Source organism: Hyla sarda, chromosome 7 (genome assembly GCF_029499605.1).
Source record: "Hyla sarda isolate aHylSar1 chromosome 7, aHylSar1.hap1, whole genome shotgun sequence".
Taxonomy (NCBI): domain Eukaryota; kingdom Metazoa; phylum Chordata; class Amphibia; order Anura; family Hylidae; genus Hyla; species Hyla sarda.
The window spans coordinates 137,287,358-137,314,406 of NC_079195.1; the positions used below are offsets into that span (position 1 = coordinate 137,287,358).

The window sequence follows — 27,049 nt, forward strand, 5'->3', positions numbered from 1 at the left end:
TGGGAAGCCAACAGTCTACTGTATTGAACAGTTTGTGTGCTGATCTGCTGCTGAAGATAGGGCAGTGGGAGGATCCAGGAAGGTGCATTTATTATAAAACATGATTTCACTAGTAGAATCCCACAGTCAAGTTTAAAATGGGTACTCCGCCCCTAGACATCTTATCCCCTATCCAAAGAATAGGGGATAAGATGTCAGATCCCCGGGGTCCTGCTGCTGGGGACCCCCGGGATCGCCACTGCGGCCCCGCACTTTCATTACTACACAGAGAGTTCGCTCTGTGCGTAATGATGGACTATACAGGGGATGGAGCTGCGTGACTTCATGGCTACACCCCTCGTGATATCACGGCCCGCCCCCTTAATGCAAGTCTATGGCAGGGGGTGTGATGACCCCCACGCCCCTTCCCATAGACTTGTATTCAGGGGGCGGGCCGTGATCAGGGATGTGGAATTCCTATCACCCGACGCCCGGGACTAGCAGTTGGGCGCCTGGCAGGTTAATTTGTCCGGCCCTTAGCCCGGCTTCGGGCAAGCAGGGCCGGACCTGACAAGTACGGAGGCGATCTGCAGTCTGTATGGAGCGGGCTCCCGACTCCTGCCCGCTCCATACTCTGCAGCCTGTGTCCTCCGAAGCAGAGCAGGGGAGATGAGCAGCTGTGTATTGGATGAGGGGGCGTGGCTTATTTCTCTCCGTGCAGACCTGCGTCCTCTGCCTTCGCTCCCCGCACGTCTGCACGGGGAGACTGTATGCGGCACTCACAGGGGAGTATGGAGCGGGCTCGGGATTGCTGCCCGCTCCGTACTCTGCAGCCCCCGGCTGTTCTCAGTAGCCGGGGGGCGCTGCTAATAGCCAGCATGCGGCGATCGCCGCGGCTGGCTATTAACCCTTTAGATCGCCGCCGTCAAAGCTGACAGCAGCGTCTAAAGGGACATGTGAATGCTCCATGGTGGGCTAGATCACTATGCAGGTAGCCAGAGGACTTTCCTCTGCTTCCTCCTGTCCCGGCTGTGTCATTGATAGATCCTGGCTGGACCAGGCTCTATCAATGGATCACAGAGCACACAGATTAATAGAGTTCAATAGAATCTATTCATCTGTCTGAGGAATCTAATGATTCCTCATAAGTCTAATAAAGTGTAAAAAAAAAAAAAAAAATTATAAATAAAAGTTTTAATAAAAGTTTGAAAGACACATTAACCCAGTGGTCTTCAAACTGTGCCCCTCCAGATGTTACAAAACTACAATTCCCAGCATGCCAGGATAGCCGTTGGCTGTCCGGGCTTGCTGGGAGTTGTAGTTTTTCAACATCTGGAGGGCCAGTTTGAAGACCGCTGCATTAACCCCTTCCATGTTAAAAGTTCAAATCACCCCCTTTTCCTATATAAAAACATGTAAACATAATAAAAATAAACATATTTGGTATCGCTTAGTGCGTAATTGTACAACCTATTAAAATATAACATTAAGTATCCCATACGGTAAATGTAAAATACCACCAAACCACAGATTTGCAATTTTTATAATATCCCAGAAAAAAAAGTTAAAGGTGATTAAAAAGTCAGCTCAATACCAAAATGGTACAGATACAAAAAACTGATTATGGCGCAAAAAATGAGCCCTCATACAGCCTGGTATGCGGAAAAAAAATAAAGCTAGAGGGGTTAAAAAAATGGCAATTAAAAAAAATTTGAAAAAGTTCAGAATTAGTAAAACATGACGTAAATGATACAAATCTGGTATCGCTGTAATCAGGCGGCCTAAAGTATAAAACTAACATGTTACCTCAACCACAAGGTAAATGGCGCAGAGAAGAAAATATTTATTTATATATGATGTAACGATGCTCCGGCCCCTGTATCACCCGTCATTACTCGCTCGCTCTGTGCAGTAATGAGTGTGCGGTGCCGCAGCGGCAATCCCGGGGGTCCCCAGCAGCAGGACCCAGGCGATCTAACATCTTATCCCCTTTCTAAAGGATAGGGGATAAGATGTCAGTTCTCTTTGTGCGTAATGACGGGCGATACAGCGGTCGGAGCATCACAACATCACGGCTCCGCCCCTCGTGATGTCTAGGGGCGGCGTACCCCTTTAACCCCTTAAGGACTCAGCCCATTTTGGCCTTAAGGACTCAGACAATTAAATTTTTCCTTTTATTTTTTTCCTCCTCGCCTTCTAAAAATCATAACTCTTTTATATTTTCATCCACAGACTAGTATGAGGGTTTATTTTTTGCGCGACCAGTTGTCCTTTGTAATGACATCACTCAATATATCATAAAATGTATGGCGCAGCCAAAAAACACTTATTTTGTGGGGAAATTAAAAAGAAAAACACAATTTTGCTAATTTTGGAAGGTTTCGTTTTCACGCCGTACAATTTATGGTAAAAATGACATGTGTTCTTTATTCTGAGGGTCAATACGATTAAAATGATACCCATTATTACATACTTTTCTATTATTGTTGCACTTAAAAATAAAATCACAAACTTTTTAACCAAATTAGTACGTTTATAATCCCTTTATTTTGATGACCTATAACTTTTTCATTTTTCCGTATAAACGGCGGTATGAGGGCTCATTTTTTGCGCCATGATCTGTACATTTTCTTGATACCACATTTGCATATAAAAAAACTGAATACATTTTTTATAAGTAGCAATTTTGGACTTTTTTTTACGTTCACTGTACGGGATCATTAACATTTTATTTTAAAATTTGGACATTTACGCACGCGGCAATACCAAATATGTCTATTAAATTTATTTTTTATGCTTTTTGGGGGTAAAATAGGAAAAAACGGACGTTTTACTTTTTTATTGGGGGAGGGGATTTTTCACAATTTTTTTTACTTTAAATTTTTACACTTGAATAGTCCCCATAGGGGACTATTCATAGCAATACCATGATTGCTAATACTGATCTGTTCTATGTATAGGACATAGAACAGATCAGTTTTATCGGTTATCTTCTGCTCTGCTCGATCTCAGACCAGAAGACGCCGGGAGCCGGACAGAGGCAGGTGAGGGGACCTCCGTGCGGCGTTCTGAATGATCGGATCCCCGCAGCAGCGCTGCGGGCGATCAGATCATTCATTGAAATCGTGTACTGCCACAGATGCCGGGATCTGTATTGATCCCGACATCTGAGGGGTTAATGGCGGACGCCCGCGAGATCGTAGGTGTCGGCCATTGCCGGCGGGTCCCTGGCTGCGATTAGCAGCCGGGATTAGCCGCGCATTACATGGGCATCGCTCCGATGCCCGCGGTTATGTACAGGACGTAAATGTACGTCCTGGTGCATTAAGTACCACCGCGCCAGGACGTACATTTACGTCCTGCGTTCTTAAGGGGTTAAGCTAACAATCAAGTAAGTGTACAAGTTTTTATAGCCTTAGCTGAATGGCAGCAGTTTTTCCAATGGTTTACAGCTTCAGTCTTGAACTATTGACCCTCCATTCCCTTCACTTATACAAGTGTCTCTAGTGCTGCAAAAAACATATTTCCTTAATCCCTTATCAGTGAGAGGCTAGGTTACCCATGGGTTCCCTGTAACAGCAGAAAACAACACTATGGAAAGTATCAGTATTGCCGCTCCTAATTGTGCGTTGTGTGCCAAATAGTAAAGCACATGAAAAGCATGCTTCTTCACGGTCACTTAACGTGTTCGTTTTGCGGTTCCATGAGGCACTGCATGCATTGATCTTTATTCTTATAGTAGAGAATTCATTAATTATAACTTTTTGTGAATTGGACATTTAAACTTGCTTTTTTTTTTTATTCCAATCTAAATTTAGTAGGAGTCTTAGTCGGTGCACTGTTTGCCGACTCCAGGTACCCAAAATTTCGTCCGACTCCTCGACTCCGACTTCACAGCCCTGCACAGAGAATATAAACTCAAATTGGAACGCATGGGGGAGCTTACTGCGCAAGCGCGGTCCCCGTTTGCGTTCCACGGGCACTTCCGGTTATCGGCAGTGCCGCTGACGCACTTCCGGTTTGATCAGCTGACCGGAGAAGCGGTCACATGATCCCCGGCGTTCCGGATATAATCCAGACGCTGGTGATCAGCGGACAGAGCGCTAGTAGCCCGAGTTAGGCTCCCTGCCACTGCAGGTGCACTCGGTCCCCCGCTTGTCCAATTAAGACTCCATAAACGTGAGTAGCTAGCCAATTGCTATATCGCTTTCTCCACAGGCAATACAAATGGACAAATGTCCTAATATTGGATATATCTTTGTGTCTTTCTTCCTAGGCATTGCAGGAGAAGGCTAGGTAGGTCCAGATTGTGTGCCTGCTATTGCGCATATATGAACCAATACGGTATCCTGATGGAGTGTATTCTGCTTTTTCTTCATTTACAGGTGCCTTCTGATGATGTGGGAGTCTTGTGATGAGCTAATTTGTACATCAGGTTACACTCTGTGTCTAACTGCATAACTATTGTATTTAATAGCCTGTGTAGTGGGACCCATGTTTACATGATATTTTAACTTTAGACATAAAACTTTGTCTTGTACTGAGGTACCGACGCTTCTTAGCCCCTGAGGAAACTGCTATATGCAGTAGAAATGCGTTGGGCGTTTTTTTTACGTTATTGGTACACAATACTAGTATAGTGCAAGAGGCACTAACTAGTGCCACGTTTTCACTGGGCTCACTATTGTGGTGTATTTTATATGCAAATAGTAAAGGTTAAGTTTTAACATGCACTTTCCAATTTTCTCTTGGAAAACACATTAGGGGGGAAGAAGGTTCTAGGGTAGGCCAGAGCTGGAATTGGCAATGTAGGTAAAATGCATTTTGCCATTTTTGCATCCCTAGCTGGTTACAATTTTTCTCCTTTAAGGGTGAGGCTGCTTTCACTTGGTGCAGTGATATGCCGTAAAACAACATGCCAGACCAGTTTCACCCACATCATGATTGCAAATTGTGAGACCAGACTACATGATACTTCTTTGGTACTTTGAAAATGATCAGACCATTACGTTCTGTTTAACGTCTGGTCCGGAAGCGGGTAAGTAAACACATAAAACACTGGCTTAACAGCTGTCCTGCGCTTCTGGGTTTGGGGAGGTGATGCCACACACCCTCTCATCAGACCAGCAGCCACGGCGGAGTCCTACCTTAGCCACTGACTAATTGCGTGGGCTTTTTACATGTCACCAAACCAGAACGCTCTGGACAGAGGATTATATGGAATAGCTCCAGGTGGAGATTCAGCAGTGTGGATGAAGCCCAACAAGAGGAATGGTATTTTCTTTTTTTTTTTTTTTTTCCATTATATATTTTTGTTAGGGCTCAAACAACTAATCAATAACTAATTGATTATGAAAATTGCTGTGAATTATAACCGATTCTTTGGTTTTTAAGTTAGTTGGTTAGCCAAATTCCAAAAGTTCACATTAACAGAGCGATCATCACTAGGTATATATGTGATCTCTTAGCCTCTTAATCTACCCCACAAGTGCTTCCCTTAAGACACACAGAATCCCCTCATTATCTCCCTTTCACCCTTTACAAATCACTCACTAACTTCCTCCCTAACCCATTTACAAATGATCTTCTCCCCCATTTTTTTGGCTTATCTCTTAATTTTCAAGTTAGAATACTTTCTCCCACAGTTTAAGTGCTATTATCCTGTATAGGTTTCAGTGGGAGTCGACATTACAATGGTTTAAGTAACTTGACAGTTTTCTTTGCTTCCCAGACCTTTACAGTACCAAGATCTTAGCCGTAGAAGGAATCGCTGGAATGGTGTAGAACAGGCAGTTTGTCAGTACCACCATGTAATTTACAGCAACAGTGAGAAGCTATCCTGAGTGTATGGGCCAGTATTCCTGCAGAACAATTTCATCACCTAGTGGAATTTATGCTGTGGTTCTGAAGGCAAAAAGAAGAACCAAAGCCCTGCTAGATGGGTCAATAAAGTGGCCAGTATTCTCATATCTCCGATGCTCCCATAGAGATGCACTGAGGGGGAGAGGGGAAAAATTGTGCAATGCTGTACCCCTTTAAATATATGTTGCCATTTTAAAGGAACACAGGGTATCGAGCTATATCATGGAGAATGCAGCAGAAATATAAATATTGCCCTGGCTGTCATTAAGTCCCAATACATGGCACATAGTTTTAGGGTATGGGCACATGCAGGACACGGCTGAAAATCAGCAGAATTTCAGCTGTGGGAAACCCGCTGAATATGTGTTTTCGTGTGACCCTACCATTAACCCTCTGCCCTTTGACTTAGTAGCCCACGTCTTTTCATGGGTGGGCAATGCTATCTTCAGAAGGCTACAAACCTAAAGGAGTATACCAGTGTTGCTTTTTTTTTTTAATCCTATTGGGCACGGGCTGCAAAAACACAGCCTTAACTCACCTTAAGACTGATGGCAGTGCAACGGGGGAACAGAGGAAGGGGAGTTATTTTTTTATATATTTTTTTGCAGCCCAGGCACATTAGGATAAAGAAAAGCACCGGTAGCAGAGTGAGTCACTAACCTAACATATATAAAAGGTGCATCCTTAAGGTTAGGGTAAAGAATGGGACATGCTGGATTTGAACATAACCAGTCCTTTGTTCTCCTGGAGATAAGGTTTGTTTCTATTATGCCCACTGGCATGTATATTTCTGGTGGAACCTAAAGGTGGCAGCCTAAAGAACAGTTGGTCAGCAGCCATTTCTAGGGTACAGTGTATCCAGCAACGTTAGAAACGTACACAGAACAAAAATCTAATTCAGAAAACAATAACCTGATCATGAAGGGAGTAGAGTCACAGGATTATTAGAGGAGACATAATACATCTTGCCACAATCAGAGAGTATCCGACTATCAACAAACTACAACATGCTGGTGAGTAGATGGTGCAGGGATTAAACAGATCTCTAGGCTCTCCCTACATGTGTATATCTGTATACAGTATATACTAGAGTATAAGCCGACCCGAATATTAGCCGAGGCCCCTAATTTCACCCCAAAATCCCAGGAAACGTTATTGACTCGAGTATAAGCCTAGGGTGGGAAATACATCATCCGCCCTGTCATCATCCAGACCCCTGTCATCATCACTACCCTGTCATCATCCCACCCCCCCCCTTCATCATCCCCTTGTCATAATCCCACCCCCCCCCCCCCCCTTCATCATCCCCTTATCATCACCACTTGTCAATGTCTGATACAGTGGTCTTAAACCTGCGGACCTCCAGATGTTTCAAAACTACAACTCCCAGCAAGCCTGTCCGGGCTTGCTGGGAGTTGTAGTTTTGAAACCTCTGGAGGTCCGCAGGTTGAAGACCACTGCGGCCTTCGACATCATCCAGACCCCACTCACCCCCTTTAGTTCTGTACTCCCCTCCGCTCGGCGGGACGTTAGGGTGCGCTGGTCCGGTGCTGCAGGACTGTCCGGTGGGGAGGTCGTCCGGTGGGATAGTGGTTCCAGGCTGCCATCTTCACTGGGGGGCCGCTTCTCCGCGCTTCGGGCCTGGAATAAAGGCGTTGCCTTGACGATGATGCAGAGGGACGTTGGTAATGAATGTACCTCTGCGTCGTCGTCAAGGCAACATGACTATTCCGGGGCCGGGCCCAAAGCGCGGAGAAGAGGCCCCCCCGGTGAAGATGGCAGCCCGGAACCACTATCCCACCGGACGACCTCCCCACCGGACAGTCCTGCAGCACCGGACCAGCGCACCCTAGCAGAGGTGAGTACAGAACTAAAGGGGGTGAGGGGGGGGGGGCTGGATGATGTCGAAGGCCGCAGTGGTCTTCAACCTGCGGACCTCCGGGCTTGCTGGGAGTTGTAGTTTTGAAACCTCTGGAGGTCCGCAGGTTGAAGACCACTGAGGGCGGAGAGTTCACTCGAGTATAAGCCGAGGGGGGTGTTTTCAGCACGAAAAATCGTGCTGAAAAACTCGGCTTATACTCGAGTATATACAGTAGGTGGTTTCTATGGGAAGAAGACACTACCACTATCTGTCAGACTGGCTTATTTACATTCATACATGAATCAGGTAAGCACAAGTGTTTATATCCATAGGGAGAGTAGCTGTCACCTGACACCTCAGGCTGTGTGCTCAATCGAACCAACATGACTTTGCTTTAGGGTGCGTTCCCACCTGGCGAATACGCAGCGTATTTCACGCTGCACAAAATTTACGGCAGCAGGGTGAAATACGCTGCGTATTCCTTGCTCACTATACACACAGGGCTTTCCAGCGGCAGCCCTATGTGTGCAGTATTGCATCATTGCATTGTCATGTATACTTATTACTGTTATTTGGTATGTGTTTCTATTTTGTTTGATCACAACTCATTTCCCCTGAGTGATCCCAAACTGTTTATTTTTTCTTAACTTTATTCTCCAAACGCTATTGCTCCCCCACCCCTTTTCACACCTGATAGCAATCCTCTGGCAATTTGCTGGTTCAGCCTAATACTATATATTTGAGCCAATAGGTCTGTTGACATCTAAAGTGCTTCTTAAGTGTGATATCAAGAATTATACCAGAATTGAACCAGAAGGGAACAAAAGGGAACTAACTCAACATTATAACTACAAAAATAAGTCACTCTTTTTCAGGAAAAACAACAAATACCAAACATGCACACACTTATTACTTACATCATTGCAATACATTTTCTCTTCTATCCCCCACCAATTTCTCCAGTAGACTCTATATACATCTGTCCATGCCTCCTTCCCTCACCTATGTATTGCTCGCATGCACTGCTCACCATCATAAACCACCCAAAGTCACCTAATTCTATGGTACAGCACAGAAGTCGCTCCATCACTTCACCCAGCCGTCTGCTCTCCTTCCTTCTTCTGCTTTTAGCTGCTGGGGACATTGCTCCTAACCCTGGCCCACCTTTCACTAATATTTGCTCTACACTACCTGCCTCTTGCAGAACCACTACAAACTTTAACTGCGCTCTTCTAAACTCTCGCTCTGTGTGCAATAAGCTCACCCAGATTCATGATTTATTTCTCACTAATTCTCTTAATCTGCTGGCTCTCACAGAAACATGGATACAACCTTCTGACACTGCTTCTCTCACTGCTTTATCTTATGGTGACCTTAACTTTTCCCATACCCCTAGATCTGACACCAGACATGGTGGAGCAGGGGTGTGGAAATAAAAAAATAAAAAAAACACTTGTCCAAGGGACTAAAGCGGAACACAATCTACTTGTCCCTCAAGAAAATCCACTTGTCCTGGTAGATAAAATAATTTCGACCAAAATAGTACGATTCACCCCACTAGACCACCAGGGATGGATATAAGATCCTTTTAGACACTGCTGTCAACTTAGACAGCGGTGATCTAATGGTTTAATAGCGGCCACGGTGATCGCAGCATGCCAGGCTATTAGCGGAGGGAGAGTTGTAGCTCCTTTTACGCCCGAGGCAAGCCCAGAAAAGTCTAGAGGTAACTTTTTGATCACCATAAAAAAAATTCTAATATGAAGTGACCAAAAATGAACAATTCTGGACTATTCTTTTACATTTACACCGTTCACCATAAGGTTTAATTAACATTATATTTTAATAGCCTGGACATTTCCACATGCAGCGATACCACTTATGTTTATTTTTGTACATAATTTATTTATTTTAAAGAAAATTGGAAACTTAATAGAAATGGGGCTTATTCACATATATACGCACATATATTCACATATATACGCACTTTGAGCGTGGCTCAATTATGTAATGCGAACGTGCGACCTCGGGCTCTGCGGTCAGCTGGGGGCCGCCGCCCCCTCCATACACTCTGAGCGCCGGTGTGAGGTGCAGACTTGCATCCACTCCTGCGCCTCACACCGGCATTAAAGAAAAATAAGGGGGAAGTTGGTCTGTCCCTGCTAGCCCAATACAGTGCTAAATCTATAAACAATTCACCTGCCCGGCGCCCAAAACTACTTGTCCCGGGCGTCGGGCGATAGGATTTCCACATCCCTGTGGTGGAGTTGGGGTGCTTCTAGCACCACAATGCACTTTTCAAGTCATCCCCCCCATTACCCTCACTCACATTTCCCTCTTTTGAGGTCCACACCCTCAGGCTCTTCCGCCCATTGTCTCAGAGTGGCAGTCCTCTATCGTTCTCCTGGTTCTCCCCAAATGTTCCTGGATCATTTTGCCACCTGGCTCCCTCACTTTCTTTCCTCAGAAACACCTACACTCATCATGGGTGATTTTAATCTCCCATTGATACCCCAATCTCCTCTTCTGCCTCTCGGCTTCTGTCTCTAACCTCCTCCTTTGCCCTTTCACAGCTTACTGACTCTCCCACACACAAGGATGGGAATACACTGGACTTGATCTTCTCTAGACTTTGCTCTGTCTCTAAATTCACTAATTCTCCTTTTGAGCTCTCTGACCACAACCTTCTCTCTTGCTCTATCAGTAACTCCTATCCTCTTCCAGACACTCCAACCTTGTACACTTACAGAAACCTGCGTGCCATAAACACCAGTCAATTTATAGACATTCTACAATCTTCACTATCACCAATCTCTTCCCTGTCCTGCCCTAATCTAGCAGCCCCTAAAACACGAACCTCCCGACACAGACGGCAGCAACCCTGGCACACGCTAACAACCCGCTTTCTCAGGCGATGCTCTAGGTGTGCTGAACTTCTGTGGAGGAAAACTAAGACTTATTCAGACTATCTGCGCTATAAATTCATGCTTAAATCCTATTACTCCGCTCTTCATCTCGCCAAACAAACATATTTTACCTCCCTCATCTCCTCTCTGTCTAACAACCCAAAACGCCTTTTTGACACGTTCAACTCTCTCCTTCGGCCTAAAGTACAGATCCCAATCACTGATCTCTGTGCTGAAGACCTGGCCAAATACTTCATAACTAAAATCTATGACATTTGTGATGAAATCCTCTCCCAGGCCCCTAAAATTCTGATCCAATTCCCAGCCACGTCTCCTCTTCATCACTCTCAGTTATTGAGCCTGTAACGGAGGATGAGGTTTCCAGGCTCCTCTCCTCCGCCCGCCCCACTACCTGCTCTAGTGACCCCCATGCCTTCACACCTCATCCAGTCTCTCTCTCCTGCTATCAGCTGTCACCTAACTAAAATCTTTATCCTCTCCCTCTCTTCTGGGGTCTTTCCCTCCTCCTTCAAACACTATCATAACCCCACTATTGAAAAGACCATCTCTGGACCCGTCCTGTGCAGCCAACTATCGACCCGTCTCAAATCTCCACTTTATCTCAAAACTCCTGGAACGCTTGGGTCTACTCCCGCCTTATGCGCTCTCTCTCCGAGAACTCTCTCCTTGACCCCTTACAGTCTGGTTTCCGCTCCCTTCACTCCACAGAAACGGCCCTAACCAAAGTCACTAACGATCTTCTGACGGCCAAATCAAATGGCAATTTCTCTTTACTGCTTCTCTTGGACCTCTCTGCGGCTTTTGACACTGTGGATCACCAACTCCTCCTCAGTAGTCTCCGCTCCATCGGTCTCAAGGACTCTGCTCTCGCCTGGTTTTCCTCATATCTCTCTGGCCACTCCTTAAGCGTCTCGTTTTCTGGCTCTACTTCTCCTCTTCCCCTTGCTGTCGGGGTTCCCCAGGGATCGGTCCTGGGTCCTATACTCTTTTCACTCTACACATCCCCCATTGGAAAAACAATCCGTAGATTTGGTTTCCAGTACCACCTCTATGCTGATGACACCCAACTCTATACCTCTTCCTCCAACATCACCCCTGCACTCCTACAGAATACCAGTGACTGTCTCTCTGCAGTCTCAGACATCATGTCCTCTTTATATCTGAGACTAAATCTTGCTAAAACAGAACTTCTTGTTTTTTCTCCATATACTGATACTGTACCTAACCCTGACATTTCCATCTCGGTATGTGGGACTACCATAACTCCCGGGCAGCAGGCTCGCTGTCTTTGAGTTATACTTGACTCTGATCTGTCTTTCACTCCCCATATTCAGTCCCTTTCACGTTCTTGTCACCTGCATCTCAAAAACATTTACAGAATCCGCCCGTTTCTCACTACTGAAACTGCTAAAACTCTCATTATTGCTTTGATTCACTCCCGCCTCGACTACTGTAACTCTTTACTAATAGGCCTTCCTTTCTCCAAACTTTCTCCTCTCCAGTCCATCCTTAATGCCGCAGCCAGACTCATCTTCCTCTCCAGCCGCTACACCAACGCCTCCTCCCTGTGCCAGTCACTACACTGGTTACCAATTCAGTCCAGAATACAGTACAAAATCCTCAGTCTCACACACAAAGCTCTCCACAATGCTGCACCTCCTTACATCTCCTCTCTCATCTCGGTCTACAATCCTACACGTTCTCTACGATCTGCTAATGATCTCACACTAACATCTTCTATAATCCGAACTTCTCACTCCCGTCTCCAAGACTTCACTCGTGCTGCACCGATTCTCTGGAATGCTATCCCTCAATCCCTCAGACTCAACAACAACATCCATAGTTTCAAACGTGGCCTGAAAACACATCTCTTCAGACAGGCCTATAACATTCTTTAATTGGCCTCAACATATCCCCACACCTCGTTTGAATAGTTATTGTGTAATATTATGTCTGATACTTGTCTTTGTTTGTACTAGGGATCGACAGATATCGTTTTTTTAGGGCCGATACCGATAATCGGTGGAGGTTAGGGCCGATAGCCGATAACCTATACCGATATTCCGGTATAAGTTATCGGCTATTTATCCCCCCCTCGACACCGCTGCAGAGCATTGATTTAAAGCAGGCACTTTAAATCACTGCACTGTAGTGGCTTTTGCGGTGCCATAGGCCGCCGCCACCACCACCCGCTTCTCTCCCCCCTACCTGTCAGGGTGGTCCGGGCCATCCATCCTCCCTTCCTGTAGTGTCCAGCGGCATTCAGGGTGGAGGGTGCACCGGTCCGGGCTGTCCTTCTCCAGGGGTCCTCTTCTCCACTCCGGGCAGGCTCCGGCCCAGTATGCTGCATAGACGCCGCTGCGCAGTGATGCCCGTGCGCAGCGACGCACCTGACGTCACGGTGTAGCGGCGTCTATGCAGCGTACTAGGCCGGAGCCTGCTCGGAGTGGAGAAGAGGACCCCCGGAGAAGAAGGACAGCCCGGACCGGTTCACCCTCCACCCGGAATGCCGCCGGACACTACAGGATGGATGGCCCGGACCACCCCATTACGGGTAAGTTTAATTTTTTTTTTATTGACTCTGAGGGTGGGGGAGGGGCCCGACCGCTATAGCGGTATGGGCAAAAATCCATACCGGTATACCGCCCAGCACTATGGGGGGCGGTGCGGGCGGTGAATTATCGGCAAGGTAGTTGCCGATACCGATAATGCCCAAAATCGTGATTATCGGCCGATAATATCGGCCATACCGATAATCGGTCGATCCCTAGTTTGTACCCCATAATTGTATGCACTGCGGAATCTGTAGGCGCTATATAAATAAATTAATAATTTATTATTAATTATTATTATTATATTATTATTATTAGTGAGTTTCGGAGGCGGAGCTGCGCGTCACAGTCACGCCGGCACATGGCCCCGCCTCCAAAACTCACACGCATAGGACTACCACTGGAAAGCCCTGTGTGTATAATGAGCAAGGAATACGCAACGTATTTCACCCTGCTGTCGTAAATTTTGCGCAGCGTGAAATACGCTGTGTATACACCAGGTGGGAACGCACCCTTAACATGCGTCAGTCAGGCTGAGACCACACACACTAGATTGTTGGTCCATCTTGTAGACATCAGCAATAACGCCTGGCACTTGTATGTAGAGATGAGCGAACTTACAGTAAATTTGATTTGTCACGAACTTCTCTGCTCGGCGGTTGCTGACTTTTCCTGCATAAATTAGTTCAGCTTTCCGGTGCTCCGGTGGGCTGGAAAAGGTGGATACAGTCCTAGGAAAGAGTCTCCAGTACAGGTCCTCTTTAACACCTTAAAGGGGTACTCTGCCCTTAGACATCTTATCCCCTATCCTTTGGATAAGATGTCTTATCGCGGGGGTCTTGCCACTGGGACCCCCCACGATCTCTCCTGCAGCATCCTGGTGCATGGAGAGAACTTTGTTCCATGATTGATGACTGGTAATGCATGGGCCAGAGGATCGTGATGTCACGCCCACGCCCCTTAATGCAAGTCTATGGGAGGGGGTGTAACAGCCAACACATCCCCTCCCATAGACTTGCACTGAGGGGGCGGGGCCTGACATTACAAGCCTCCTGCCCCTGCATCGCCAGCCAACAAGCATGGAGCAAAGTTTGCCCCGTGCACCAGATGACAGGGGGGGGGGGGGCTGCAGGAGAGATCGCAGGGGTCGGCAGCTCCGGGCCGGCAGCTGCGGTGTCCGGAACACGAAAGCTTGCAGCTTCTGCGTTTGGGATTACCACGCCCCCTCCATTCATGTCTATGGGAGACAGCTTGTACAGAGACATCACCTCCTTCCATAGACTTGAATGGAGGTGGCGTGGCGGCCTGCATCGCCAGTCATCAGGCCCGGAGCAGAGTTCACTCCGTGACCTGAATGACAGGGGTGCCAGCCCGAAGATTGTGGGGGTCCCCAGATGTGGATAAATTGTGTGGGGCGAAGTACCTTTTTAAAGCCAAAATGGGTCCTTAAGGGGTTAAAGATCTCCACCACGTGTCAATTGCTACAGAACATAGATGAGATTTGTTTATGCTATGGGTGAAAACCAAACATGTAAATTAAGTGCTTGGGGGAACAATGGGTGCTGGATGAGAGTGATTCCAGCGGCACTGTGGGAGCATGGGAAGGTAAGTTAGGTTTATTATTGTAACTGTGGCAGACTGGGCATAAAGGCAATATAACATTTTTTACCAGCGTTCTCTTTAAACACTTTTAACCATCTCTACCGGCCTCACTTTCTCGATAATTTTGGATGGGTTAATGTTGAGATCAAACATAAGAAACCCCTTCCACTACAGAACTTGCATGTGCATGCATCTATCTTCAAAATGTGTAATAAATGACCTTTGTCTCATGGTAACTTGTGATATATTTATTGGTACCTTTGCACCAGTTTCTCAGAAAGATTTGGACACACTGTCAAAGAGTATCACCAACCCTGCACCATGATAATACAGATGTAGAGCACAGATTTCACATATGTAAATCTATATCATGCATATCTGCATATCTTAGGCCAATCCCAATGGATACAGTAAACAGGTAGACCAAATAAAAATGTTGGCTTTTTTTTATAGTATACATGCTAAATGTACATGGAAAATGTGAATTAAAGGGGTACTCCGGTGAAAACCTTTTTTCTTTTAAATCAACTGGTGCCAGAAAGTTAAACAGATTTGTAAATTACTTCTATTAAAAAATCTTAATCCTTCCTGTACTTATTAGCTGCTGAATACTACAGAGGAAATTCTTTTCTTTTTGGAATTCTCTCTGATGACATCACGAGCACAGTGCTCTTTGCTGATGTCATAATAATAACTCTTTATTTATTGTTGTTCTTAGTGGGATTTGAACCCAAGTCCCCAGCACTGCAAGGTAGCAGTGCTAACCACTGAGCCACCATGCTGCCCTTAGCATACATCTGCTATGCACAGTTGCTAAAATGGACAGAGATGTCAGCAGAGAGCATTGTGCTCGTGATGTCATCAGTGTTCCAAAAAGAAAGGAATTTCCTCTGTAAGCATTCAGCAGCTAATAAGTACTGGAAGGATTAAGATTTTTTAATAGAAGTAGTTTACAAATATGTTTAACTTCCTGTCAACAGTTGATTTAAAAGAAAAAAGGTTTTCATCGGAGCACCCCTTTAAGCCTAATAAGTACTGCCTGCCCCACACTGAACACTCATTTCCTGGAATCTGCTCTTAAAGGAGAAATGCAGCAGAAATCTTTTCAGTTCCCCTGTGCACAGGCTGCAAAAAAAAAAAAAAAAAAAACTCCGGTAACGGCGACCCGTTCCTCCAGCAGTGCTTGGCTCCTTGCTTCCCGCCTCGTCCGGTGATAGGCTGAGCGCACTGTCATGTAAGGAGATCAGGCTGGCTCCTTACAGCGCGCTCACCCTATCACCGGCCGAGGCAGTACACTGACCGCAGTGTGATGTTCTGAGCCTAAGAAGCAAGGAGCCGAGCATCGCCAGAGGAACGGGGCACCGATAGTAGAGCAAAAGGGGAACATAGGAAGGGGAGTTAAAGATTTTTTTGTTTGTTTTTGCAGCCCTGGCACAGGGGAACTTAAAAGATTTCTACCGCATTTCTTGAAGTGTACCTGTTGCTTAAAAGTTTTTTACTTCTGATAGGTCCTAGAGGCATGTCAAAAGTTTTGACTGGGTCTGAGTGTTCATAGCCTAATTGTTAAAGCAAGCAAGAAGAAAAGTGCAGTTGACCAAGACAATTCAGTAGACGTACACTGTAAGCTTCTCTCACTTAGTGCACCCTTCTTCCAGCTAATTCTAGCACTCAGGCGTGGTCTGAACTCTCAGAACTTTTGACATGACTCTGCAACATATAAAAAGGTTATTTTTAAGTGACATGATTGTCTAGTCTCAGGATATGCCATCTATACAAGACCGATGGTGGTCTTTCAATGCGCTAAGAAATCAAATCAATTGTTAGAAGGAACTACAGCACCCGGGGGGGATATTAGGTATAGCTTTTTATTTCCACAGCAAACACTTAACTACAAAAGAAAAAAAAAAATTATCCCCAGATTACCCATTGAAGAAGCTGCAGTGCTCCCCTTAGCACCTTTAAACAACTGTTCGGGTAGGGTCCAACTTCCATCACCACAAAGCAGTTGCCAAAAATGCTTGTCCAGCAAAAACTATTCAAAAATATGCTCAGGCTGCCGGCTAAAAGTAAAAAAGCTTGTTGTTATATCATGCTACCCTGAAGCCTGTTATTGCAGTGTCCTGGTATTGTGAACAATACATCACATTGCAGTTTAGCCAATCACTGTCCACAGCCGATCCTTGCCTCAGGCAGCGATTGGATGAGAGGCAATGTGATGCACAGCACCAGGAAGTGCAGCATAGTATTGCGAAAACTGCAAGGGAGTGCGGGAGTTAAATATAGACTTTTTTACTTTTAGCAGGTAGCCAGGGCTTAATAATGAAGAAAGTTTTTGCCAAACAACCCATTTGAAAGGGCAAGCGCTGGTGAAGATAGGTCATCATATTGTTAAAGGAATATAAACCCTATGACATGTCAAAATTCTTTAAATGACAGGGAAACTTTAGAGAAATGTCAAAAGTTTTGGTCAGGTTGTTCAGACTAGGGAATGACCGATAGTTTTTTTTTAGGGCCGATACCGATAATCGGTGGAGGTTAGGGCTGATAGCCGATAACTTATACCGATATTCCGGTATAAGTTATCGGCTATTCATCCCCCCCGTGACACCGCTGCAGATCATTGATTTAAAGCGGGCGCTTTAAATCAATGCACTGCAATGGCTTTTGCGGTGCCATAGGCCGCCGCCTCTTCTCTCCCCCTACCTGTCAGGGTGGTCCGGGCCATCCATCCTTCCTGTAGTGTCCGGCGGCATTCCGGGTGGAGGGTGAACCGGTCCGGGCTGTCCTTCTCCTCCGGGGGTCATCTTCTCCACTCCAGGCTGGCTCCAGCCTAGTAACGCAGCACAGACACCGCTGCGCAGTGACGCCCCTGACGTCACGGCGTAGCGGCGTCTATGCAGCGTACTAGGCCGGAGCGGAGAAGATGACCCCAGAGAAGGACAGCCCGGACCGGTTCACCCTCCACCCGGAATGCCGCCGGGCACTACAGGAAGGATGGATGGCCCGGACCACCCCCATTACGGGTAAGTTTAATTTTTTTTTATTGACTCGGAGGGTGGGGGAGGGGCCCGACCGGTATAGCGTTATGGGCAAAAATCCATACCGTGGGAGAAAAAAAAAAACGGTATCCGGTTCATACCGGTATACCGCCCAGCACTACGGTGGGGGGTGCGACGCGGTGCGGTGGGTCGGGGGCGTTCGCGGTGCGGGGCATTATCGGTTTATCGGCAAGGTAATTGCCGATACCGATAATGCCCAAAATCGTGATTATCGGCCTATAATATCAGCCATACCGATAATCGGTCGATCCCTAGTTCAAACCCCCCTAGAAAGAGCAGGGGGTAGTGCTCAGCTCGTCTCAATCTCCTTCCTTGCTGTAGGTCTTCATAGACCAATGTTTCCCAACCAGGGGGCCTCCACGCCCAGACAGCAAAAGGCTTTCGGGATATGTTTTGCAACAGCTGGATGCACCCTGGTTAGGAAAAACAGCCACAGATCTACTTAAGAATCCATCTCCTACAGCAAGGAAAGAGATTGGGGGGGGGGGGGGAGGACTAAGCTGAGCACTTCTCTTGTTCTAGAGGTTTGTGGGGGTCTCAGCACTAACCTTTTAAAATTTCCTACATGTCTAATAAATTTTTTTTAAATGACAGTGATATTTGATGCACATAGGCTTCCATGAAGAGCGCCAAGCACATGGCTGCTCCCGTCACTCCAAAAAGCTTAGTCTACTTTATATCTGCCCCAGTATTCATTGGAATAACTTTCTGACTGTATCACTAAGGTGACCTAACCCAATGTGAATAAGCCCTTATGAAGTTCTTAAATAGGCACTGTTAGCTTCAAAAACTTATATGTTACACATCTTGGAAAAACATTAACCCTACTAATATACATCATAAGAAATTTTTATTTCCTTTTTTATAGAAATCATGGCTTTTAAAATCATGGCTTTGTCCAAGCTGAAGCACAGGCATGGACAAAGTCCAGTAAGTGAGGGTGGGCTAGTACTCCTCTGTGCGCTCTCTCCCGCCTAATGGCACTCCTCTGTGCCCTCTCTCCCGTCTCATAGGACAGAAAAGAGCACAGAGGAGTGCTATCAGACAGAGGAGGGAGAGAGAGAGAGAGAGAGAGAGAGAAAGCACAGAGGAGTGCTATCAGACAGCGGAGAGAGAGAAAGAGAGAGAGAGCACAGAGGAGTGCTATCAGACAGCGGAGAGAGGGAGAGCACAGAGGAGTGCTATCAGACAGCGGAGAGAGAGAGAGAGCACAGAGGAGTGCTATCAGACAGCGGAGAGAGAGAGAGAGCACAGAGGAGTGCTATCAGACAGCGGAGAGAGAGAGAGAGCACAGAGGAGTGCTATCAGACAGCGGAGAGAGAGAGAGAGCACAGAGGAGTGCTATCAGACAGCGGAGAGAGAGAGCGAGCACAGAGGAGTGCTATCAGACAGCGGAGAGAGAGAGAGAGAGCACAGAGGAGTGCTATCAGACAGCGGAGAGAGAGAGAGAGCACAGAGGAGTGCTATCAGACAGCAGAGCGAGCACAGAGGAGTGCTATCAGACAGCAGAGCGAGCACAGAGGAGTGCTATCAGACAGCAGAGCGAGCACAGAGGAGTGCTATCAGACAGCAGAGCGAGCACAGAGGAGTGCTATCAGACAGCAGAGCGAGCACAGAGGAGTGCTATCAGACAGCAGAGCGAGCACAGAGGAGTGCTATCAGACAGCAGAGCGAGCACAGAGGAGTGCTATCAGACAGCGGGGAGAGAGAGAGAGAGAGAGAGAGAGAGCACAGAGGAGTGCTATCAGACAGCGGAGAGAGAGAGCGAGCACAGAGGAGTGCTATCAGACAGCGGAGAGAGAGAGAGAGCGAGCACAGAGGAGTGCTATCAGACAGCGGAGAGAGAGAGAGAGCGAGCACAGAGGAGTGCTATCAGACAGCGGAGAGAGAGAGAGAGCGAGCACAGAGGAGTGCTATCAGACAGCGGAGAGAGAGAGAGAGCGAGCACAGAGGAGTGCTATCAGACAGCGGAGCGAGAGAGAGCGCACAGAGGAGTGCTATCAGACAGCAGAGCGAGCACAGAGGAGTGCTATCAGACAGCAGAGCGAGCACAGAGGAGTGCTATCAGACAGCAGAGCGAGCACAGAGGAGTGCTATCAGACAGCAGAGCGAGCACAGAGGAGTGCTATCAGACAGCAGAGCGAGCACAGAGGAGTGCTATCAGACAGCAGAGCGAGCACAGAGGAGTGCTATCAGACAGCAGAGCGAGCACAGAGGAGTGCTATCAGACAGCAGAGCGAGCACAGAGGAGTGCTATCAGACAGGAGAGCGAGCACAGAGGAGTGCTATCAGACAGGAGAGCGAGCACAGAGGAGTGCTATCAGACAGGAGAGCGAGCACAGAGGAGTGCTATCAGACAGGAGAGCGAGCACAGAGGAGTGCTATCAGACAGGAGAGCGAGCACAGAGGAGTGCTATCAGACAGGAGAGCGAGCACAGAGGAGTGCTATCAGACAGGAGAGCGAGCACAGAGGAGTGCTATCAGACAGGAGAGCGAGCACAGAGGAGTGCTATCAGACAGGAGAGAGAGCACAGAGGAGTGCTATCAGACAGGAGAGAGAGCACAGAAGAGTGCTATCAGACAGGAGAGAGAGCACAGAAGAGTGCTATCAGACAGGAGAGAGAGCACAGAGGAGTGCTATCAGACAGGAGAGAGAGCACAGAGGAGTGCTATCAGACAGGAGAGAGAGCACAGAGGAGTGCTATCAGACAGGAGAGAGAGCACAGAGGAGTGCTATCAGACAGGAGAGAGAGCACAGAGGAGTGCTATCAGACAGGAGAGAGAGCACAGAGGAGTGCTATCAGACAGGAGAGAGAGCACAGAGGAGTGCTATCAGACAGGAGAGAGAGCACAGAGGAGTGCTATCAGACAGGAGAGAGAGCACAGAGGAGTGCTATCAGACAGGAGAGAGAGCACAGAGGAGTGCTATCAGACAGGAGAGAGAGCACAGAGGAGTGCTATCAGACAGGAGAGAGAGCACAGAGGAGTGCTATCAGACAGGAGAGAGAGCACAGAGGAGTGCTATCAGACAGGAGAGAGAGCACAGAGGAGTGCTATCAGACAGGAGAGAGAGCACAGAGGAGTGCTATCAGACAGGAGAGAGAGCACAGAGGAGTGCTATCAGACAGGAGAGAGAGCACAGAGGAGTGCTATCAGACAGGAGAGAGAGCACAGAGGAGTGCTATCAGACAGGAGAGAGAGCACAGAGGAGTGCTATCAGACAGGAGAGAGAGCACAGAGGAGTGCTATCAGACAGGAGAGAGAGCACAGAGGAGTGCTATCAGACAGGAGAGAGAGCACAGAGGAGTGCTATCAGACAGCAGAGCGAGCACAGAGGAGTGCTATCAGACAGCGGGGAGAGAGAGAGAGAGAGAGAGAGCACAGAGGAGTGCTATCAGACAGCGGAGAGAGAGAGAGAGCACAGAGGAGTGCTATCAGACAGCGGAGAGAGAGAGAGAGCACAGAGGAGTGCTATCAGACAGCGGAGAGAGAGAGAGAGCGAGCACAGAGGAGTGCTATCAGACAGCGGAGAGAGAGAGAGAGCGAGCACAGAGGAGTGCTATCAGACAGCGGAGAGAGAGAGAGAGCGAGCACAGAGGAGTGCTATCAGACAGCGGAGAGAGAGAGAGAGCGAGCACAGAGGAGTGCTATCAGACAGCGGAGCGAGAGAGAGCGCACAGAGGAGTGCTATCAGACAGCAGAGCGAGCACAGAGGAGTGCTATCAGACAGCAGAGCGAGCACAGAGGAGTGCTATCAGACAGCAGAGCGAGCACAGAGGAGTGCTATCAGACAGCAGAGCGAGCACAGAGGAGTGCTATCAGACAGCAGAGCGAGCACAGAGGAGTGCTATCAGACAGCAGAGCGAGCACAGAGGAGTGCTATCAGACAGCAGAGCGAGCACAGAGGAGTGCTATCAGACAGCAGAGCGAGCACAGAGGAGTGCTATCAGACAGCAGAGCGAGCACAGAGGAGTGCTATCAGACAGCAGAGCGAGCACAGAGGAGTGCTATCAGACAGCAGAGCGAGCACAGAGGAGTGCTATCAGACAGCAGAGCGAGCACAGAGGAGTGCTATCAGACAGGAGAGCGAGCACAGAGGAGTGCTATCAGACAGGAGAGCGAGCACAGAGGAGTGCTATCAGACAGGAGAGCGAGCACAGAGGAGTGCTATCAGACAGGAGAGCGAGCACAGAGGAGTGCTATCAGACAGGAGAGCGAGCACAGAGGAGTGCTATCAGACAGGAGAGCGAGCACAGAGGAGTGCTATCAGACAGGAGAGCGAGCACAGAGGAGTGCTATCAGACAGGAGAGCGAGCACAGAGGAGTGCTATCAGACAGGAGAGCGAGCACAGAGGAGTGCTATCAGACAGGAGAGCGAGCACAGAGGAGTGCTATCAGACAGGAGAGCGAGCACAGAGGAGTGCTATCAGACAGGAGAGAGAGCACAGAGGAGTGCTATCAGACAGGAGAGAGAGCACAGAAGAGTGCTATCAGACAGGAGAGAGAGCACAGAAGAGTGCTATCAGACAGGAGAGAGAGCACAGAGGAGTGCTATCAGACAGGAGAGAGAGCACAGAGGAGTGCTATCAGACAGGAGAGAGAGCACAGAGGAGTGCTATCAGACAGGAGAGAGAGCACAGAGGAGTGCTATCAGACAGGAGAGAGAGCACAGAGGAGTGCTATCAGACAGGAGAGAGAGCACAGAGGAGTGCTATCAGACAGGAGAGAGAGCACAGAGGAGTGCTATCAGACAGGAGAGAGAGCACAGAGGAGTGCTATCAGACAGGAGAGAGAGCACAGAGGAGTGCTATCAGACAGGAGAGAGAGCACAGAGGAGTGCTATCAGACAGGAGAGAGAGCACAGAGGAGTGCTATCAGACAGGAGAGAGAGCACAGAGGAGTGCTATCAGACAGGAGAGAGAGCACAGAGGAGTGCTATCAGACAGGAGAGAGAGCACAGAGGAGTGCTATCAGACAGGAGAGAGAGCACAGAGGAGTGCTATCAGACAGGAGAGAGAGCACAGAGGAGTGCTATCAGACAGGAGAGAGAGCACAGAGGAGTGCTATCAGACAGGAGAGAGAGCACAGAGGAGTGCTATCAGACAGGAGAGAGAGCACAGAGGAGTGCTATCAGACAGGAGAGAGAGCACAGAGGAGTGCTATCAGACAGGAGAGAGAGCACAGAGGAGTGCTATCAGACAGGAGAGAGAGCACAGAGGAGTGCTATCAGACAGGAGAGAGAGCACAGAGGAGTGCTATCAGACAGGAGAGAGAGCACAGAGGAGTGCTATCAGACAGGAGAGAGCACAGAGGAGTGCTATCATACAGGAGAGAGCACAGAGGAGTGCCATTAGACAAGAGACAACACAGAAGAGTGCTTGCCCACCCTCACTTACTGGACTTTATCCATGCCTATGCTTCAACTTGGACAAAGCCATGATTTTATAAGCCATGATTTCTATAAAAAGGAAATACAATTTTCTTATGAAGGATATTAGAAAGGTTAATGTTTTGCCAAGATTTACAAGACATATAGTGTTTGTATCTGACAGTGCCCCTTTAAGTGTTACTGTGGTTAAATAATACAAAAACAAAAAGTAGGAGTAGTGCCCAATAGACTTATAATGGAGCTCGTCTCCTACAATGTGATGGATTGAGTCAGGGAGTTAAGAATACTCCACCGTACAACCTCCAGGCAGGCAGTACTTCACACTGCAGCTAAGTCTTAATTTTTTTTTTATATGCCAGCAGCCTGGGGATAATGTTTTTCACAAAGTTATACAGTGAAGTACCCCTTTAAAGTGTATCTGGCGTTTGCAAAAACTTTTTTATATCATGCAGATAATATATGTATATTGGTAATATTAATTGGTAAAAAAAAATAAAAATAAATGTCAATTTTTGTGTGAAAAAATGCTGTCCCTGCAGCCATTGCCTATGTGTCCCTATGCGGAGACAAAATACAGGAAGTGAGGGTGGACAAGCAAGGCTCTATGCAGGCTCCTGGCCTGTCAATCCTCCTGATGTGTGAGCCAGAAGCGTGTCACAGAGGGCCCTGCCCGTCCCCACTGCACCGAGGGCCCTGCCCGTCCCCACTGCACCGAGGGCCCTGCCCGTCCCCACTGCACCGAGGGCCCTGCCCGTCCCCACTGCACCGAGGGCCCTGCCCGTCCCCACTGCACCGAGGGCCCTGCCCGTCCCCACTGCACCGAGGGCCCTGCCCGTCCCCACTGCACCGAGGGCCCTGATTGTCCCCACGGACAGTACAGCATTTTCCCCAAAATATATACACGTGTTTTAAACAAATTTATATTACAAATATACATATATTATATTAAAAGCTTTAAGCTGCAGTCCGCTTCTCCCAGCTGTATCTAGAGATTATAGGGGGTCGCAGTACTGAGAACTGGACAAGACAAAACATTTGACACTATAAAAGATTATGCCAAGATTAAACCTGACCACTATTCACTTGCTATGGGACTGGGTCATATAGACAAGTACAGTGACTGCCCATCCTGACACTGCAGCACCTTTCACTTGGTCAGAAGACCCCTGTACTTATGATCGGGGGTCCCTGCAGATACTCACTGTGGCTAGCCAATACATTGTAATCTATGGATAACCGCAACCATGAAGCTGTCAGTGTCACAGCAGTCCACATGAGAGGCTAAACATTTACTGACAGCGATCTGCCCAGATATTACAGTAGACATCAATCACACATGCCATCTCCGGCCGATAAACAATCGCAGGAACAACCAGCCTAGTGTGAACAGCAGCACTTCCTATCTCCGGCCTGCAAACCGCAAAAACAACGCGGCCCGAAGAGATGTGTCAAGTGATCCGGGCGTCCATAGCACAGCAGCCCGCAGTGTAAGGGAGCCGGGCCCGTCCACCCGGGGGCTCCACACTCCCCAAGGCCCCTGAAGTTGATCCCAAGGCCGCCGGAAAGTTTCCTGCTCCCCTCTGCAGGTCACAGGAAACTTCCCCAAAACTCGGCCACACACAGGCCCCGGGCGCCAGGCCGCATACCCGGCGAGAGTGACAGGGCGGCGGGGGAGCCGTGTGCCCCGGGCCTCATCCATGCGCTCCCCCTCCCCACATCAAACCCTCCCCAGGAAAACTCACACGATCTAATCCCCTGGGCTCCACTCAGAGCTCGGTCTCACACTCCAGCAGCGGCCCGGTCTCCTCGGCGACGCCTCCTCCTCTGCTCCCCGACAGTCAGGCGAGGCCCGGCCCGGCCTAGAGAAGAGAGGTAAAACCGAGAGGAAATAACCGACTGTTATTATTTAAACAGGGCCCGGGAACATCCCTCCGCCATTTGCCCCCCTTCCGTCACTACGCTCACCCAGCGCCCGGCCGACCAATCAGCGAGCGCCTTACTCAGCCATTAACCAGCAGGACGCACTGCGCATGCGCCTGCAAGGGCGGGGACAGGCTGGTGACGCATAACCGTAGACGAAACCAATAGGGTGATCTCAGATGCGGAAGTTGCACGGCATTCTGGAACTAGTAGTTTTCTAACAAGTTTTGTTTTCTGCTGATTATCCTGTTGTGTTTGTTTATCCTTGTTTTTGTCTATTCAGTTGTTTTAGTTTGTATTTTTTTTTAACGAGAACGGGACCATAGTGTGTATATTGTCTATTATGTTGTAGAAAGATGTGCCCCTCTGTTATAGTGTCCAATCCACAGGTTGTCTACAGTTGTAAAGTTGTAGAACAGTGTTTCCCAACCAGTGTGCCACCAGCTTTTGCAAAACTACAACTCCCAGCATGCCTGGACAGCCTAGAAAAGTGTTTCTCAATCAGTGTGCCACCAGCTTTTGCAAAACTACAACTCCCAGCATGCCTGGACAGCCTAGAAAACTATTAGCAGCCAGTGAGCCTCCAGGTCTTGCAAACCTACAACTCCCAGCATGCCTGGACAGTCTTAGAAAAGTGTTTCCCAAACAGAGTGCCACCAGTTGTTGCAAAACTAAAACTCACAGCATGCCCAGACAGCCTAGAAAAGTGTTAACAGCCAGTGTGCCTCCAGCTGTTACAAAATTACAACTCCCAGCAAGCCCGGACAGCCTAGAAAAGTGTTAACAGCCAGTGTGCCTCCAGCTGTTACAAAATTACAACTCCCAGCAAGCCCGGACAGCCTAGAAAAGTGTTAACAATCAGTGTGCCTCAAGCTATTGCAAAACTACAACTCCTAGCATGCCTGGACAACCTAGAACAGTATTTCCAAACCAGTGTGCCTCCAGCTGTTGCAAAACTACAACTCCCAGCATTCTGGACAGCCAAAGGGAAGCCAGGAGTTGTTGTTTTGCAACAACTTGAGGCACAATGGTTGGGGGAAAAAAAACTGTTCTAGAAGCATGCCATTATCTGTCAGAGCATGATGGAAGTTGTAGTTTTGCAACAGCTGTAGAGCCGCGGCTTGTAAACACTATCCTACAGCTAGAAATTAGAACGGAGGATTCCTGTTACTGTAAATAAGCATTATTCATTATGGGGGAAATAGATGGCTCCATACTCAGCTCTCAAACACCAGTATGACAGATCTTTGCACCCTATTCCTTTAACCAACATTCTTACCAGTTTAAAAACTAAAGGTTTTTATTTGCATTTAGGTTAGTGAATTTAGTTATTACCAAATTGTGATAGCTAGAGGACTGGGCCAGAGCATCACCAAAATGGCAAGTCTTGTTGGCTGTTTCCAGTGTGCAGTGGTTATTACCTGCTAAAGGTATGTTCACACTGAGAAAAACATTAAAGGGAACCAATCATCAGATACTTCCCTATATAATGCTTGGCAAAGCGTTATATAGGCTAAAATCTTTATCCTCACCATCCCTGGGGACGCTCCTGCCTACGGGGAGGATGAGGATATGAACTTATAAACTAGTCACCGCCGTGGCCATAAGCAGTCCCCTGGGCGGGGAGCTCCTCTCACCTACTCCGGTTCTTCGTCCGGCAGCGACGCCCCCTCTGCTTGATTGACGGGCGACCAACCAATAGCAGATCGGGGGAGGGGGTTATGTTCGTTTACCCAGTTCTGCCCACCCAAGGTATTCCAGGAAGAACGGGGGAACTGTCCTGTGACCGGAGTGGCGGTGGAGGTCTGCAATCCTCTCCCCGATGCGGCAATCCTGCGACTATGGACGCCGTTGAGTTGTTGCCAAGCAACATCGGGAGGGCTACAGTTTGAAGACCA

At 47.9% G+C, this 27,049-nt stretch overlaps 1 protein-coding gene across 6 annotated transcripts in view; it reads right to left on the bottom strand.

The window, feature by feature from the left end:
- WAPL (WAPL cohesin release factor) overlaps nucleotides 1-25,332 on the bottom strand; it is a 119,340-nt gene extending 94,008 nt beyond the window's left edge. Inside the window, exons 1-3 of one of the 6 annotated variants that reach the window (XM_056530797.1) lie at nucleotides 25,197-25,332; nucleotides 24,974-25,090; nucleotides 16,401-16,490 (exon numbers count right to left, since the gene is read on the bottom strand). The gene's annotated coding sequence lies outside the window, so the exon portion shown is untranslated. The other 5 variants (XM_056530793.1, XM_056530794.1, XM_056530798.1 and 2 more) reach the window with 5 other exon arrangements.
- Between the last annotated feature and the right edge of the window lie 1,717 nt (nucleotides 25,333-27,049).